At 41.9% G+C, this 19,084-nt stretch overlaps 1 protein-coding gene across 1 annotated transcript in view; it reads right to left on the bottom strand.

Annotated features, from left to right (window-relative positions):
* Positions 1 to 19,084, bottom strand: part of ALK (ALK receptor tyrosine kinase) — a 680,627-nt gene that overhangs the window by 448,825 nt on the left and 212,718 nt on the right. The window lies entirely within an intron of this gene.

The raw sequence follows: 19,084 nt of genomic DNA, 5'->3' as shown, positions 1-19,084 counted from the left end.
CTACTGAGTTTTTCAAACCATAAAAATCTAGGATCTCTCTTTTTGTTTATACTACCTTTAATTTCTTTCAGCAATATTCTGTAATTTTTAGTATGCAAGGTTAGCCCTTCCTTTGTTAAATTTAGTCCCGAGTATTTTCTTTTTGATGCTCTTATCATTTGAATTGTTTCTTTAATTCCGTTCTGAGAATTTTATTTTTGTTATACAATAAATAAAATTGATTTTTATACTGACTTTGTATCCTGTAATCTTACTAAATTCATTTATTTATTCTATTACTTATTTTTTGTTAATTCTTTTAGATTTTCTTTTTTTGTAAATTTCTTTTCAGTATTCCAGAATTCATTGTGTATGTACCACACCCAGTGCTCCATGTAATACATGCCCTCCTTAATACCCAAGACCAGGCTCACCCAACCTCCCACCCTCCTCCCCTCCAAAACCCTCAGTTTGTTTCTCAGAGTCCACAGTCTCTCATGGCTCATCTCCCTCTCCAGTTTCTCTCAACTCCCTTCTCTCCATCTCCCCATGTCCTATGTGTTATTCCTTAAGCTCCACAAATAAGCAAAACCATATGATAACTGACTCTCTCTGCTTGGCTTATTTCACTCAGCATGATCTCTTCCAGTCCCATCCATGTTGATACAAAAGTTGGGTATTCATCCTTTCTGAAGGAGGCATAATACTCCATAGAATATATGGATCATATCTTCTTTATCCTTTCATCCATCTTGGTTCTTTCCACAGTTTGGATATTGTGGCCATTGCTGCTATAAACATTGGGGTACAGATGGCCCTTCTTTTTACTTCATCTGTATCTTTGGGGTAAATACCCAGTAGTGCAATTGCAGGGTCATAGGGAAGCTCTATTTTTAATTTCTTAAGGAATTTCCACACTGTTCTCCAAAGTGGCTGCACCAACTTGCATTCCCACCAACAGTGTAAGAGGGTTCCCCTTTCTCCACATCCTCTCCAACACTTGTTGTTTACTGTCTTGTTAATTTTGGCCATTCTGACTGGTGTAAGGTGATATCTCAATGTGGTTTTGATTTGAATCTCCCTGATAGCTAGTATGATGAACACTTTTTCATGTGTATATTAGCTATTTCTATGTCTTCTTTGGAGAAGTGTCTGTTCATGTCTTCTGCCCATTTTTTGACATGATTATCTGTTTTGTGTGTGTTGAGTTTGAAGATTTCTTTATAGATCTTAGATATGAGCCCTTTGTACTGTCATTTGCAAATATCTTCTCCCATTCCATGGGTTGCCTCTTAAATTTTCTAAATAAAAGATTATGTTATCTGCTAATAAAGAAAATTACACTTTTTCCTTTTTAAGCTGCATACCTTTCACTTCTTCCTCCATCCCTTCCCCTTTTCCTCCCTTCATTCCTTCATCTTTCTCTTATTTTCTTTGTTGTACTGGCTAAGTGTAATGTTGAACAGAAGTAATGAAAGTAGACATCCTTTCAGTCTTTTATCACATGTTATTAGATATGGATTTTTCCATAGATACTGTTTATCAGGTTTAGGAAATTCTCTTTTTTCCTCATTTGTAGAGAGATTTTATCATGAATGGATGTTGGATTTTGTCAAATGTCTTTTCTGTGTCTACTGTGGTGGACATATGATTTATGTCCTTTATCTATTAATATGGTATAGGTATTATACTTACTGATTGCTTTGTGGATGTTAAGTTAACTTTGGATTCCTGGATAAATACCAGTTGATCACAGCATTTTGCTGAATTTTGTTTTCTAATGTGCTTTTATGGACTTCTTGTATCTATATCCATGAGGGATATTGATAAATGATTTTGTTTCCTTGTGATGTCTTATTCTGACATCACAAGTGGGTGGCTTCAAAGAATGAGTTGGGTTGTCTCTTCCTCTACTTTCTGAAAGAGTATATTAATAATTAGTATTTTTTGTTCTTTAAATATTTGATAGAATTCGCCAGTGAAGACATCTGGATTTGAGCTTTCCTTTGTGGGAAGATTTTTAATTACAAAGTCAAGTTATTTGTCTGTTATAGATAGGTCTGTTCAAATTTTTCTATTTCTTCTAGAATTAGTTCTGGTAATTTGTATATTTCTAAGAATTTGTCCATTTTATCTAAGTTGTCTAATTTACTGGCAAAAACCTATATATAGTATTTCCTCATAATCATTTAATTTCTTTGGGGTCAGTAGTGATACTCCCTTTTTCATTCCTGATTGTGGTTGTGTCTACTCTCTTTTTCCCTCCTTGATTCATCTAATTAAAGGTTTGTCAGTTTGGGGGATCTTTTCCAAGAAGCAACTTTTGGTTTCATTGATTCTTTTTTTTTTTCATTTATTTATTTTCAGCATAACAGTATCGTTATTTTTTCACCACACCCAGTGCTCCCAGACTATGGACTCTGAAAAACAATCTGAGGGGTTTCATTGATTCTCACTATTGTTTTCTGTTTCATTGATCTCCATCCTGATCTTTATTTCCTTTCTTTTGCATGCTTTGGGTTTTTTTTTAAGTTTCTTAAAATGGAATCTTAGGTTATGAATTTGAGACTTTTATTCTTTTCTACTATGTCCATTTAAAGCTATACATTTCCCTCAAAGCATTTTATTTTTAGTTTCATCCTATAAATTTTAACATGTTTCATTTTAATTTTCATTTGGTTAAGCTATTTCCTTCCTTCTCTTCTCTCCTTTCCTCTCCCCTGCCCTCACCTGCCTGCCTGCCTACCTCTCTCTCTCTCTTTTATTTTTTTAAAGTAGGCTCCATGACCATAAGGGGCTTGAACTCACAACCCTGAGCTCAAGACCTGAGCTGAGATCAAGAGTTGGATGCTTAACTGACTGAGCCACCCAGGTGCTCCATGGTTAAACTATTTTCTAATTTTCCTTGTGTTTTTTTCTTTTACACATGTATTATTTAATTTCACAATATTTATGGATTCCCCAGATTTCTTTCGGGTGTCAACTTCTAAGGTATTCCATTGTGGTCAGAGAACATATTTTGTATGGATTTCAATCCTTGTTAGTTTACAGAGACTTGTTCTATGGGACTCAGCAAATAGTCTTCATAGAGAAAATTCTCTATGCACTTTTGGGAAACAAATGTGTAGGGTGCCTGGGTGGCTCAGTGGGTTAAGCCGCTGCCTTTGGCTCAGGTCATGATCTCAGGGTCCTGGGATCAAGTCCCGCATTGGGCGCTCTGCTCAGCAGGGAGCCTGCTTCCTCCTCTCTCTCTCTCTGCCTGCCTCTTTGCCTACTTTGCTTTCTCTCTGTCAAATAAATAAATAAAATCTTATTAAAAAAAAAAAGAAACAAATGTGTATTCTATAGTCTTTGAGTAGAATGTCATATATCTGTTGGTTGGTTCACAGTAGCGTTCAATTCTTCCATACCCTTTTCTGTGTAATTGTGCTACTCATTGTTGGGAGGGGGTTATTGAAATCTCCAAATATAATTATTAAATTGTGTGTTTTTCTTTCAGTTGTGACAGTTTTGCTTTCATGTGTTTTAAGGCTTTGTTGTTAGATGCATATATATTTATAATTGTTATATATCCCTGATAAATAGCCTCTTTTATTGTTAAAAAATGTCCCTTTCCCTTAGTAATATTTCTTGTCTTAATGCCCATTTGTCTTATATTAATATAGCTATTCTCTTATGGTTACTATTTGTAAGGTATTTCTTTTTCTATCATTTTACTTTTATCTGTTTGTGTCTAAGGTGTACATCTTATAAAGAGCATACTAGGTGTACATCTTATAAAAAGCATACTGTTAGATATTGTTTTTTATTTATCTGATGATCTCTGTCTTTTGATTGAATGCTTGAACTATTTACATGTAATATAGCTAGTGATTTGGTTAAATTTATATTTGTCTTTTGATTATTTTTATATGTCTCCTGTATTTTGGTTCCTCTATTCCTTCCTGACTACATATTTCAGTGTATCATTTAAAAACTTCTGTTAACTTTTTTTACATTTTTGGAGTCATTTTCTTAGTTGTTGTTGCTCTATGTTATATGCATCTGAACTTACCAGAATCTTCAGGTTAATACCCACCGAATTCCAATAAAATATAGAAAATTTGCTCCAAAACAGCTCCATCCCATTTTCTACCCTTTTTGCTATTATTTCATATATAATTCATTTCTATTTGTGTCACCACAAAAATATAGTTTTGTATTTGTGCATTCATATAATATTATGTCTCTCAGAGATGCTAACAAAAGAAATGAGAAAAAGACATATTTTTTGACTACTTTATATTAACCCACATACTTACTATTTCTATTATTCTTCATTTCTTCCTATGGATACAAGTTATCTCCTGTTTTGATTTCATTTTGGCCTAAAGGACTTACTTTATAGTAAGGCAGGTTAGCTGGCAACTTTGGGTTTTAATTTTCTCCCCTGAAGACTTTTGTTGGCTCTTTTGTTGTTGACGTTTTGTTTTTCTTTGCCAGTCTCTTTGTTTAATACCTTGGCTGAGATATTTCTGGGAAATCTGTCTTCCCCACAAAGTGTGACTGCTGATATCTCTGTTCAGCTTTGTTGTTGCTGCTGTTGTTGTTGTCATCGTTTTAGTATTCTTGTTTTTTTTCTTTTTATTTAAATTCAATCAGCCAACATATAGTACATCATTATTTTTTGAAGTAGTGTTCAATGATTCATTAGCTGTGTGTTCTTACTTTTCATTTAAGCCTGGATTCCTATGCTTCATCCATGTATAGCCTAGTGGTTTACAAATATTTGGACAGAGGATAAGCTCAAATACCTTGAATCAGTAAAACTCTTGTCTTTTTCCATAGGTCTGTGTGTAGGCAAAGGGATACATTCAAATCTCAGGATGCTGGTGTGTCTTTTGCTTGTATGTACAGTCTAACGGCTAAGTAGATGGGTGTGGCTAGCTTGGACCTTTCCCCACTCCCACTGGGAATACACATAGTCTCAACCATGAGCACACCTGCCCTGACCATGACTGAGCCTCAGACTAGCTGCATCAAGGATGATCACTTTCACCTATAATTCTCCTCCACATCTAGTGAGTCACCTTCCCCTGCAGCATAGAAGCTGTTGGTCTGCATGGTGTGCCCTGCTTTGTGAGGACCTCTGTGCATATAGAGTTGGGGAGACCATAGAAGCATCAGGTCAGAATGCCACAGATTCCCACTCTTCTTACCTGGGTATTATCTGCAACCACACTCTGCAGAGAAGACAGAAAGTTCATCAGTTTCTTAACCACAAATGTTTCTCAGATTGTTATATCCATTTGGTTAATTTCTCAGAGCATCCAAATGGTTGTTTTGTCAATTTTGTCCACCTTTATAGTTGCTTTTTGGAGAAGGAATGTGCCAGTCTCTTCACTTGGCCATGGCTGGAGGTCCTGCCTTACCTTACTTTTGTGAGTCTAATTTTCTTAGTCTGAAACATGGATATTCATGTTTCTGAAACTATTTTATGGGGTTATGGTAAGAATCATATAGGGCAGCACATGACAAGCGCTTGGCATAAAGGAAGCCCTTGATAACACAGTAACAGGGTCATTATGCACAGTTGGGTGATTTGTGCCCTGCATGAATGTATTGAGTGAGGGGACAAGTGGGGCTTAAATTCAGCTCATGTTCTCTTCTTTAGCTACGAGTTCTATTACTCACTGCATCTCTCCAGAGGAAGCATCTTTTCCTAATGCCTTCACCCAGAGAAGGCAATTTTTTTTTCAAATTCACACAGAAATACCACATAGTCTATCTGGTCCCTGAATATCAAATCCTATTATCTTTCCTTCCCTCCATTCTGGACCTTCTAAGTGGAGGCCAAGTCCTTTATCTTGAGCTGGCCCAAATAAATAATAAATAATGCTCACACCAAAGTTCCGTATCAAGGGGCGCCTGGGTGGCTCAGTGGGTTAAGCCGCTGCCTTCGGCTCAGGTCATGATCTCAGAGTCCTGGGATCGAGTCCCGCATCAGGCTCTCTGCTTAGCAGGGAGCCTGCTTCCCTCTCTCTCTCTCTGCCTGCCTCTCTGCCTACTTGTGATTTCTCTCTGTCAAATAAATAAATAAAATCTTTAAAAAAAAAAAAAGTTCCGTATCAAGCTCACGTCCTTTGCTAGTTTCTCCTCTATTTTCATGTTATTTTTTTCTTTCCCCTTTTCAGAGTAAATGGGCTCAATGACTTTACACATGCATTTATGGAAGCATGAATTAAAAATAAGTGTGGACCGCTGCTGCTAGTGGAGATATTGGGAAGAATACTGCTAGTTAAATTTCTTACAGAAACTCAATTTCTAAATCTCTCTGAAAGACCTAGGGCTCCTTCAGGATCCTTCTTTACTCAGGACACTGATTTCTTGTCTTGCCTTTGACTCCAGGGATAAAGAAGCCAATTCACTCAGCTTACTTTTCTAGTATGTGGGGTTTTTATTTTATTTACTCCTCATAGAGCAGAGGACTTCAAGAATTTGTCTAACTTTCTTGTTTCTCCAGAAGCAAAATTTCTCAAATTTTCCCTTATATGTGTGTCATGCAAAAGGCCAACATGTCTGGATCTGTCTTTATTGGTAGGTGAAGCCTGCTTCTAGTCCCTGTGCCAGCCAAGCCTGCTGATCTTGCTTATTCTGCTTCCAGAGTTGGAGTTGATGGGAGGGGTGCATTTAGCTTCTGAGAAGAAAGAGAGGATGAGAAAAGAAGAGGAATAGAAGACACAGGGATAGGAGAGAGAGGGGAAAGCAAGAGACCAAAAAATAAGAAAGAAATGAAGCTTTTTTGTGAGAGCCGGACAATTGTGGATGACCTCTGGAGGGTTGCCAAGTCAAAAGAATTGAGACTCTGACCTTCTCCGAAATCCTCATTTTGAAAGCATTAATTATTTTGATTGTTCTTTTTAAAAAAATTCTCAATGTTCTTGATCTAACTTATAGTTAGACTTTAAATAGGGTATAATCTGTATTAAGAGCTTGGACCTGGGAAGGAGAGCAGCAACTGCACTGAGCTCTCTCACACCTCCCTGAGTACACAAGGCTACAGAATGGATAACTTTTGGGTATAAGCCTATTATGTTAATAAATGAAGAAAAAAGAATTCTTGGGGGGTATATAATGCAATGAATGATATATTTTTGTTAGTTTCAGGGATAGAATTTAGTGACTCATCAGTTGCAGATAACACCCGGGTGCACATTATATCACCTGCCCTCCTTAATGCCCATCAGTTCCTGACCCCCCATACACCTTCCCTTCAGCAACCCCCAGTTTGTTTCCTAGAATTAAGAGCAATGACTGACATCTCTTTATATATATATGTATATATATATTTGCTCACCTGTTTACTATTTTTGGTGTTCCTCATTTCATCCTTCAAGTGTAATTTTTTAAATTAATAAATTTTTTAAAATTTCTTTTCAGTGTTCCAGAATTCATTGTTCATGCATCACACCCAGTGCTCCATGCAATACGTGCCCTGCATAATACCCACCACCAGGCTCACCCAACCTCCCACTCACCTCCCCTCCAAACCCTCAGTTTGTTTCTCAGAGTCCACAGTCTATCTTAATGACACTTGGTATTTGTGTAGCTTAAGCAATATTGCAGATGAAGGTATTAAAAAAGAGCTTCTTGTGCCATTGTTGCAGAAGTAAATTTAATGTCTATCTACTTTATGAGAAGACCAGTCCCATTTGAAGCATGCTCATTTTTGACCATTCTCATTTCACTTATAAGGAATACATTATCCCTTATTGCCAGCATAACACCTCTAATGCCCTTTCCATTGTTTCCAGAATGGAGAACACTGATCATATCAGAGAGAAGACAGTTGCCAAAGAGAATAGAACCACAGGTCAGGGCACTCCCTAACAGAGATACCAGGAGCTGCCACATGTATGCCACACGCCGCAGTGTGCATGCCTGCAACCAGTTTCCTTAACAAAATAAACCCGGAATCAAGCATATTTTTTTTTTTTTAGGATTGAATTTTTTTTCCAATTTATTTATTTTCAGAAAAACAGTATTCATTATTTTTTCACCACACCCAGTGCTCCATGCAAGCTGTGCCCTCTATAATACCCACCACCTGGTACCCCAACCTCCCACCCCCCCGCCACTTCAAACCCCTCAGATTGTATCAAGCGTATTTCTAAACAATAACAGCTTCCAAGAAAATCAACCGGGAAAGACCTGGTACCCAACAAGTATGTTTTGATCAAGCATGACTGACAATTAGTCCTAAGAATCCTAAAGCAAGAATGGGAGAATAAAAATAGATCATAATGCTTTAGCTGGAAACAATGTGGACTACTATTAGAGCTCTCCACCTTAAATATTCTTAATAATCCTTTAGTGGGAGAACTGGACACTGAAATCTGAACCCCCATGCATTCTGCAGAATCTGCTACAATTCTGTTTGCAAATGTGCATGGTTACCATCACTGGAGAGAGCTCAGTCATTCACAGCAAATCCATTTTCATGTCCCAAAAGTCCTGGGTTTAAAAATACACCTAAAGATATACTGGGTTACCTAGGATGAATAAGCCTCCTATCTTTTAGGGTCAAGATTCTTAAATTAAGACAGAGCAGAACCCTTTATTTCAGGCTCCATGACTGGGATAACCACTATCAGACAGGGCTATCAGTTACTATGCCATTTTCCTGTTTACAGAGTGGTCTCTCATGCATTATTTCCATTGATTTTTATAACAAGTCAGGAAACAAAGCCACAGAGGTATAATGACCCCCAGATCTCTCTTCAACTTCCATTGAACCAGTCTTTCTCCATCTTGAATAAAGATTATCTTTGCACTCTAAGTAGAATTGCACTGGAGTTATCCCCATTCAAGAGAATTTTATTTTATTCCTCTTTGCAAGGTCCTGGCTTTCCTTCAATTCTTTTCAAGCATAAATTCAGAGCGGTTCATGACTTTTCTGAAGCAGAGTCCATATTTCTTTAAGCCGTGTCTTTTTTTTTTTTTTTAAAGATTTTATTTATTTATTTGAGAGAGAGAGACAGTGAGAGAGAGCATGAGCGAGGAGAAGGTCAGAGAGCGAAGCAGACTCCCCATGGAGCTGGGAGCCTGATGTGGGACTCGATCCCGGGACTCCAGGATCACGCCCTGAGCCGAAGGCAGTCGTCCAACCAACTGAGCCACCCAGGCGTCCCTTTTAAGCCGTGTCTTATTTGAACCATTCGATATACAGAAATCAGTGAGGCTAACACATCTACTAATAAAAGGTTCTTAATAAGAAGCAATAAGGAAGTCAGAAAGAGAGGTTCCCATAGACTTAGAGATTATCTAGTCCTACCCACTCAATTTACCAGTTGAAAATGGAGGCCTGAGCTTACATGTTAGCCAAGGGCAAACCCCCCACCGCTCCTGACTCCCAGGACAGTGCTCCTTCCATTTCTAAATGGCAGCACTGGTTGCAGACTCCAGTCCACCTTCTCACACTAATTGCGTCACCGTGTAGCCTGGACAGCAAGCTTCGTGCTGTGCCTGCCTCAGGCAGCACTCCTCGCTCTGGCCAGCTGCAAAGAAGACAGAGGAGAGATTGGGCTTCCCGAGGCCCTTCTAAAGATGCTGCTGTTTACCAGACACCACAGCAGATGTAACCTGGTTGTGTCACAGAACTGAGTGCATCTCCCCAGCATCACGGGCATGTGGTCAATGCCACCAGCTGAATGTACCTCCAGACATTTAATGACGGTGAGTCCCACATAGGAGTAGGCCCTGGGAGACGTGTTTTAGGAACAGTTTGGGACACTGGAAAGGACCTGAGATCTGACGTTCAAAAACTGGAATTCAAGATCTGACTGGGCCACACACCAGCTTTGTAGACTTGAGCAATTTACTTCATTTCTCTCAGCTTCCATCCATGGGTCAAGAAATACTTAATGAATGTCTATTTTATATTGGGCCCAGGGCCAGGCTCTGGGGACGTTACAGTGAATGAGAGCGACCTAGTTTCCTCTCTTCGGAGCTCACTCTTTAGCCTGAGTCTACCAATCTCCATACTGAGTCACACTAACAGTATCCATCTCGCTGCGCTGTGAGCATCAAACGTGATCATGGATGCAAAAGCACTTTGCCGACTGTAGGTCCTGCCAGTTGCCTCTGGGACAGAGCCAAGGGCCAGTCCCGGAGCTGTCGGCAGCTCACCCTGGGCCCTGCAGCCACCGCACCCAGGAGCGCTGCAGACCCTGACCTGGGAAACATCACAGCTTCCTTCCATGGGTGAACTAGCCATCCCCCAGCTCCCTCCATTCTGAAAAACCAGCCTCTCTAGGCTCCTGCCTTGGATTCCTTCAGTGCTTCTTATCCACAGGAGCCGGACTCGTAGAACTTCTCTCACTTCTAGCTGCTACTTCCAGCCACGGTTCCTGCTGCTATTTCTGTTCCACTTCCTGTGCGCAGAGATGTCTGCTCTGTTCCCAGTGGAGGGGGCCAGTTTACAGGCGGCCCTCCTGGCGATAGCTCATGGCACAGCTTCTACGGTCTCTATAAGGAAGTGTGTTTCTAAGGCGCGGTCAGTCCTCTGAGCCCTACCCTTCCCAGAATCGTACCCCAAGACCAACACTTTTCCTCCGAACTTGGTTAAGACCAGCTATGGTAGTTTCTTATTGCTGCTGTAACAAATTGCCAGAAATTTAGTGGCTTGAAATAATACCCATTTATTATCCTGCAGTTCTAGAGGTTAGAAGTCTAACACGGGTTGGTGAGCTGCCTTCCTTGGAAATGAGATTCAAGGGAAGATGATGCAGTTTCTTGCCTTTCCAGCTTCTAGAAGCTGCCTGCGTCCCCTCGCTTGTGGCCTCTTCCTCCACCTTCGGTGCCTGTACTCTGACTTTTTACATGGATTTATGCCCCCTTAGATGTGAGGCGTCCCGCTAGCTTGAAGTTTAACCTGCAGTGCCCTGCACCCAGTCGGAGCTTGCCAATTGCTGGCTTCAGATATGAAGAAATACCTGATTCAAAAAATTAATGAAACTGAAAAATGGATACACATTAGCACATAGTGATCTTCAAATCTCTTGTCTCTCTCTGCTTCCATCATCACGTCTGCTCTGACTCTGGCCCTCTTGCCTCCCTTTCTCAAACATAAGGACCCCTGTGATTCCACTGGGCCCAAATATTATCCAGAATAATCTCATATGAAAAGTCCCTTCTGCCCTCTAAGGTAACATATTCACAGGTTCCTGGAATTAGGCCTTCTTTGGGAGGTCACGATTTTATCTGTCACACTAGCCCTAAGTCCTGGGCTGTGAATACACCTCAAAATCACCAGCCTCAAGAAGCTAGCCTGACAGATTCATTTGTGCTAATGGATGGGGGCCTTTCTTTCTTCTCTCCGTGGTGCCACACAAGTTTCTAGTCAATGCTCGCATCTTGATGCTCTGGTCCAAAGAATGACTTCAGCCACGTTGCTGTATAGATTCCGGAAGCCATAGCTAAATTTGGGGGGCTGGGTGTATCTCCTGTGGCTGGTGGGAACAGCTGTGGCTCACAGATTTCTATCAGCTATGTGGCCATCATTTGCAGTGGATATGTTTACCCTCAGTCTCTCAGTCTCGTATCAGAGCAAGAAGAGCCTTAGTGACAGTCTAGGCCAAGACCTTTACCTTCTAGATCAGAAACTCAAGGGCCTAGAGGTGAAGGGACATCCTTCATAGGAGAGCTGGGAGAGAGAGCCCTTCTCCCTCCAACACCTGTCCTCTTTTCTTACTCCACATGCCCTGTGGGCAGGGTTATAAAGCTCAGGTAAGGAGGGGAAGAATCTTCACCAGACAACCATAATGCATTCCTTCCCAGCGAAGACTTCTTCTAGAAGGCAGAGGTAATACTGGGGGAGAGGCCCGTCCAGATGGAGAGGACTTCACAAATACCCCAAAGCATCCTGGCTCCTAAAAGCAAGTCCCTCTGTGGCCTATGAGCTGCAGGCTTGGCACCAGAATCTCATTAAAATGAAGAGAACGACAAGTCACAGATTGTTGAAGGGTTTGCTCCAGGGTCAGGATTCAGGGCCCAGTGACCGCATTGCTCAGGAGAGGAGGGACACATTTCTGCAAGCAGCACGCGACAGTTCGTGTGGCCCCTCATGATGAGTTCCAGAAAAGGGGGGGGGCAGGGATAAAAGGTGACCAGCCCCCCAGAGACCTTACTATGATGAGAAGTTGGCTCCAATGAAAGGCAAGACCATCCAGAACTCTTCTGCAAAAATTCAATGAAAATAGAGCATGCCACTCCTGCTTACAATACTGCACGTGCTCACTAGGTACACTCTTGAACCTGATGCACAATTGGTTCCCAAGGTTACCCTTTCCCACCCCTCAAGGACAAGTCAAGCAGAACGAGGGTGGTGGGGGAGGGGTGTTCTGGATTTGTGGGCCAGTGTGAATGTGCACTATCCAGGCAGGCAGTGCACAGTACTTGTCTATCCCACTCTAGTCAGCAGGGCTGGCTTCGTTTGGTTGTTGTGGCAGAAAATAGTTAACATGCTCCTCCCCCCCCAAAAAAAATCTAAAATAATTCAATAGAACATAGCTTCAAATGAGAATTTTTGATTCCCATATTAAAAAAAAAACGTGTTTTATCTTATTATAAAAGCAATGCATGTTCATGGACTCAAGTTTGAAAAATACCAAAGCACACAGAGAAAGATATAAATCACTGATAATTCAGTCATCTAGAAATAACTGCTACCACTATGTTGGTATATATAGACTTTCCTCCTTACATATACACCCTGTTTCCTCTTTTACGAAATAAGCTATATCGCACAAATTGTTTAACCTGTTTTTAAAAATTCTAATAATGAGCTGTGAATACTTTCCCATCTTATTAAATACTGTTTTTACATAGCATCAATGGAGTGGCAGCATAATATTTAGGTGTACTGTATTTTATTTAACCAATTCCTTATTGTTTGAATATTTAAGTGATTTCTAGTTTTTCACCATCATAAACACCACCACCAAGAGAGCTTTGTAGATAAGCCAGTAGGAAACATTTAGTTGTGACCCTGTCCCTTAAGTCTGTCAGGTAGTCTCTAGAGAAAGGTATCTTCTGATTCTTGAGGGCTGAGTTTGTTTTGTTGGTGGCACTCGACCCAGAAAGTGATTTCCTTCTCTAAACCATGTAGGGTCTGAGAAAAGAGACTAAGTGGTCTTTGAAATGGAAGAGTCAGAGAGAGACCACAAGAGCTAGACCTGTCTAGCTTGAATATATTGTATATGTTGAACATACATCTAGTAGGGACACAAGCTCAGGAATATTTTACTAATGAGGCATACCATAAAGTTTAGAAAGCATAGTCTTAAAACAGTAACTTCATAGTAGACAGAGCAAGCAGCATAGGAAGGGAGCTCTGGGGGACCGAAGCCCAAGAAAAATTTGCATAAACATTCCCCGCTTAGGGACGCCTGGGTGGCGCAGTTGGTTGAACGACTGCCTCCGGCTCAGGGTGTGATCCTGGAGTCCCGGGATCGAGTCCCACATCAGGCTCCCAGCTCCATGGGGAGTCTGCTTCGCTCTCTGACCTTCTCCTCGCTCATTCTCTCTCTCACTGTCTCTCTCTCTCAAATAAATAAAATAAAATCTTTAAAAAAAAAAATTCCCCGCTTAGACACCCCCTTTGAACCAAATGAAAAGAAAAAAAGACTGTTCTGTCCCAGAGAATGTGTGTATGTGTGCGTGTGTGTGCATGTGCATCTGTCATTCCAACTGTATTTTTCTTCTGCCCCAGTTTGCCTTTCTCTCCTGACCTCTCTCTCAGCATCGACATCCTAAAACCAGAGGTCTTTGCTAAAGGCTGCTTAAACAAAGTGAGGTGAGGCATTACTGACTCTCCCATGAACCAGATCACCTTAAAGGTGACCGCTACACCCCTCGGGCAGGGAGCAGCTGACTTTGAGCATGCATTAGCATACTTCAACTGTGTAGCAACGTGAACCTGGGGACCAGAGGGTGCTTCTGGGGCATGCTGTCAGTGATGTTCCGGCCCCACGGCTCCTCCCAGACTGACCTCACTGACAGCCAGTTCCGCCACCTCTGCCCTATCCTCACCTATGGAGCTTGCTCCCTGAATAGAGCTGTAAACCCACTCATGTGTAGGGATCCACCACTGAAGGAGCTAATTTATAAGGTCCTACTTGGTTGGCCAATAAAGCCCAAGAGCAGAAATAGGCGGCTGGTGATGAGACGCACTGGGTGAGGGAGGAAGTGCTGGGCAGACGTTCACCACTTCAGCTGCTGTCAACACCACAAAGGGTTAAGGGCAGAGCAGGAGACTCACAGCCAGTTCAGCCCACCAGCTGCAGCCCCCTGTGACTGTGGGTGCAAAGGGCGAGAGAAACTGCCTATCAAGGTTGTGCCTACAGCTCAAAATGTGGCCCCATTTCCAGGTTCTTAAACTCCCAGGTTGGAGTCAATCTGCGAAGTGTTCAGAGACCCTTTTAAGAACATTGCAAACCCCTAGAGCAAGGGAAGGGATTAAAGGAAAGAAGAGAAATGCTGGTATTAATCTGGGCTCCTCTGATACCACCTAACCTGACTTCCCGAGGGTCGAAGAAGCCACAAGTACAAAGGGAGAGATATGCAGGATCCACAGGCCAATCCACACACACGGGGAGAAAAATCAATATGTAGTAGGTTGAATCAGGTCCCCAAGAGACACGTCCAAGTCCTAATCCCTGGTGCTTGTGAAAGTGATCTTATTTGGAAACAAGGTCTTTACAAATGTAATTAAGGATTTGAGATGAGATCACACTGCATTTAAGGTGGGCCCCAAATCCAGGGACATATGTCCCTATAGGAGTCAGATCTGAGACTCGAGAAGAATGCCATGTGGAGCTGGAGGCAGGGAATGGAACGAAGCATCTACGAGCAAAGGAGCACTGAGGTCCCAGCAGCCAGCAGAAGCCAGGCAACCAAGCTTGGCCTGTATACTCTTGCAGAGTCTCCAGAAGGTACCAACCCAGATCACACCTTGATTTCAGACTGCTAGCTTCTGCAACCAGGATAAACTTAATTTATGTTGTTTTAAGCCACCGAGTTTGTGTTTATTTGTTACAGAAGCTACAAGAAACTCAAGCACAAGGGTACTACAGGAGCGGACTGAAAGGCTGAATGACCGCACTCTGGAATTAGAGTACCCTTGTCATCTGTGGCTGCATCATTAGCCATTCCAGAACTCTAGGACAATGTTTCTCAGCCTTCTGAAAACTAAGCCATCTTTTTTATTTTTTCATACAGTGTTCCATTAGTTTCAGGCATACACATAGTGACTCAGCACTTCCACCAACCCGTGCCCATCACAGCACATGCCCTCCTTCATTACCATCACCTATTTCACCCATCATGGCCCCTCAACCTCCCCTCTGGTGACCAGCAGTTTGTTTTCTATAGTTAAGAGTCTGTTTCTTGGTTTGTTTCTCTTTTTTCTTAAATTCCACATATGAGCAAAATCATATGGCTAGAGAGTATAATGCTAAGCCAAGTAGGTCGTTTGGAAAAAGACAAAAACCAAACCAAAACAAAGACTCGAGAATCAGTTCTCTTTGAGAGAGCTGAGCTGATGCAGGAAGGATGTCAGCCGCTCCCAGGTGACTCTCCTCCCGTCCCTCCTGGGTATGCGTATCACTAAAGGGTTGTGGACAGGTTTGGGGTAAAGCTTCTTCTTCTTTTTTTTTTTTTAAATTTATATTTTATTTATTTTCAGCATAACAGTATTCATTACTTTTGCACCACACCCAGTGCTCCATGCAATCCATGCCCTCTATAATACCCACCACCTGGTACCCCAAGCTCCCACCCCCCGCCCCTTCAAAACCCTCAGATTGTTTTTCAGAGTCCATAGTCTCTCATGGTTCACCTCCCCTTCCAATTTGCCCCAACTCCCTTCTCCTCTCTAACTCCCCATGTCCTCCATGCTGTTTGTTATGGGGTAAAGCTTCTAATCTGTTTTCCATTTGAAAGCTAGGGTTCATGCTGGAGACTAAGATCTTGTCTTGCTGGAAAAGAAAAACGGGACTACATTCCAAAAGACCGGAAGTAGTAGATGTCAGATATGCCCCTGGCACTTCTTAAAAAGTCACAGAATGCCTCAGCCTGATGACTTTCCCCAGATTTTATTAATTTATAATATTGCGTTCCATCAAGATCATCACTTTTTATTATCTTGCTGCTCAAATTGTATCTTCCTTATTATTCTCAGCTACAGGGGCTATAAATTAAAATCATTCAGAATTTATACTCTTACAGTTCATTATCTGTGATTGGTATTATCTCACTGCATTTTTCTGGTCTTTCTATATCCCCTGACAAGAAATATTGCAATGGAGTCTAAATACCATCCAACCAATAAATGTTGAGTTTTAAGAAATCTCTATTGACTACACTACCTTAAAGGGCACCCCATCACTCCTCCTCATCTCCACCACAGGCATCCCTTCTGCCAAAATGACAGAGAAAGTGAGATTCCGAAGAGCTGGCCGTTAGGACTGAGATGTAGGTCCTTGCGTTGGCACTGTGCTAACTGGGCATGTCATTTTCTCTCCCTTCACCTTCACCTCTTTCCCTGATGGTTAGAAACACTAAGATACACCAGCTTGCTTCACTGGGAGCAGGTCTCCTTTGGAGAATGGGTAGTGATATAATTAGCTGAAGCAAAAAGCAATGAGTGGTCCAATACTAGAGGTTCTGAGCACCTGTCAGTGACATTCCAGAAGTGTCCCTATAAAGCCTGGGAGGTTAGTCCCTTGTTTCTGAGACTGATAAGAGCATAGGTCCCTCCATGAGACCCAGGAAAAATCAACACCAGTTTTAGACAGTGGTGAGAGTCTCTCGAGTTGTGTTTGGATGTGTTTGTTCACTAAAGAACTTGATACAGTGGGCTGGGGTGTCTACAGTGGCTTTTGTCATGGCTGTTAACATCATCGTTCTTAGTGATGCAACATGCTACCATGCTAGGGAGAATGTTTTTCAGACAGCTGGAAGTTGGCAGTACTCACTAACATGGGACTATTCCAATCCTGACTGATTTAACTAATGAGAGAAGGTTTGTATTCAGTACAGGTACCGGCCTTTGGGACCCGACTTTATAAAAACATAGAGACACGGATATATTTCCACACTCAGGAACACTGAGAAGTGAGTGTTTATTTCTTAATTCCCTCTTGTTCCTCTTCTTTTTGTTTTTCTCCTAGCACTCGGGGTAACAAGCAGATGCCAGAGATCACAAGAGAACAGATCAAGGAAGAGAAACACATCAGAGAACAGCAACGCACAATCTATTGGCGCTCTTCTAAAAATTGCTTAAAAATTTAAAAAGCACTAACTTTCAGATGTATAGAGTCTGACTCCTACAAAGTCTGAGAACAACTGCTACTTGTCCCTCTCTCCTGATCTCACTGAAACAGGTTCATAATTCATTAGTCATTAAATATAAAACCTACAAGGACCAGAAGGACAGGGCCTGACCCGACACCTTGGAGTGGCTGGGGAAAAGGGTCTGGAGCCAACCCTAGGGGTGGGCGAATGGGAGTGTCTGAAAGGGGGTCCCCATCAAGAGTATAACAAACCTAGCTCTACCTCAGAATCACCTGAGAAGCTTCTCCAAACATTGAGAGGAAAAAAAAAAAAAAAAAAGGAAAGGAAGAGTCTCATGGAAATGAAAGCTTCTGAAGAAATACTGGATTACATCTACAAGCTGACAAAAATGACCAAGTCTGACAATATCAGGGAAAGGTGAGGATGTAAGTCCTGAGGAGGAATACGGACACCTCACTAGGAGGGATATAACTTGGTACCACGACTTGGGAAAATAGGTCGGCACTATCAATCGAAACAGAAGCTACTGCACCCGAGACCCGGTGATTGCGTTCCCCCTCTCTGCTCTAGGGAAATTCTTGGGCACGCACATGCACCAAGAGGCCTGTGCAGAAACGCTTACTGGAGTACTGCTGGTAATAGCAAAACCATAGAAACAATCCAAATGTCTAAGGACATAGAAGAGATAAAGTGTGGTATTTTCATGCAGTGATTGAAAACCAAAGGAAGACAGCTACGTGCATCAGAATGTACAAATCACAAAACAACAGCATTATCTCATTTATGTAATAGGTTACAAACCCAATCGAGACATTTGGGGCAGAAGTGGTAAGGCTGCAAGGAAAAGCAAATGAACAATGAACACAAAATAGGATAGTGGGTCACGTTTGAGGGAAGGGAAAGATTCTGGGTCTGGGCGGGTGACAGAAGAGGCTGTAAATGGACTGACCTCATTCAGGTTCTTACACTTGGTGTTCAGAGCACAAGTGTGAATTTCATTGTAACTGTAGATCCATGCATACATGTTCTACTTTGCTGCACACGTTAGATTTTATAATAAAATTTAAAAATATACAGATTACCAGGTCCCACCCCAGATCCTTCGAGTCGGAATCTTAGGCTGTGGGGTCTAGGCAGTACTCTGTGTAAGTTCTCCAGAAGATTCAGACGGACCACAGGGCTAAGAGCCTCTCACCTCCACAAACCGCCAGCCCCCCACAAGGCAATACACATCGGTATCCGGGTGAACGCAGCTTAAAATATAAATCAAGGTCAAGCAATTTCAAAAGAGTCATAAAAACAGAAAAAAAGGTGAGCCTGGGAGAACATGTAGAAAGGAAAAGAAGCCTGGGGGCATCAGCTATTTCTGTACCACCTCCAACCTCCCCTGGAACTTAATTGAGCTCTGTCCCTATTAGAGCCACAGTAGCATGAGCCTGAGATAACTGCCCTCCAGACCTGGGCCCAGGGTAGGCTCTCGCTGTAGCTTTTCCTGCAAAGACAGAAACACAATGTGGGAGAAAGTGTCCTCGTCTAGCACTCATCACTGCAGACATCCAGACCTGGACTGGCACGGACAATCTGTGTGATCTTTTGCAAGTTGCTTCCCCTCTTTGAGCCCCCTGCCATCTCATCTGGCCTGCCTCTCTTGCAACACTGGAATCCAATGAGACAGTGTAGGCGGAAGGGCTTGGCAAACCAAAAGTATGACGCTGAATGTTCTTTACGTCCATCACCGTGCCAGGGGTTATCTTTTCTTATGAATCAGAAA

This window comes from Neovison vison, chromosome 8, assembly GCF_020171115.1.
Source record: "Neovison vison isolate M4711 chromosome 8, ASM_NN_V1, whole genome shotgun sequence".
In the NCBI taxonomy this organism is placed as follows: domain Eukaryota; kingdom Metazoa; phylum Chordata; class Mammalia; order Carnivora; family Mustelidae; genus Neogale; species Neogale vison.
This window is presented reverse-complemented; position numbering and strand designations above follow the sequence as displayed.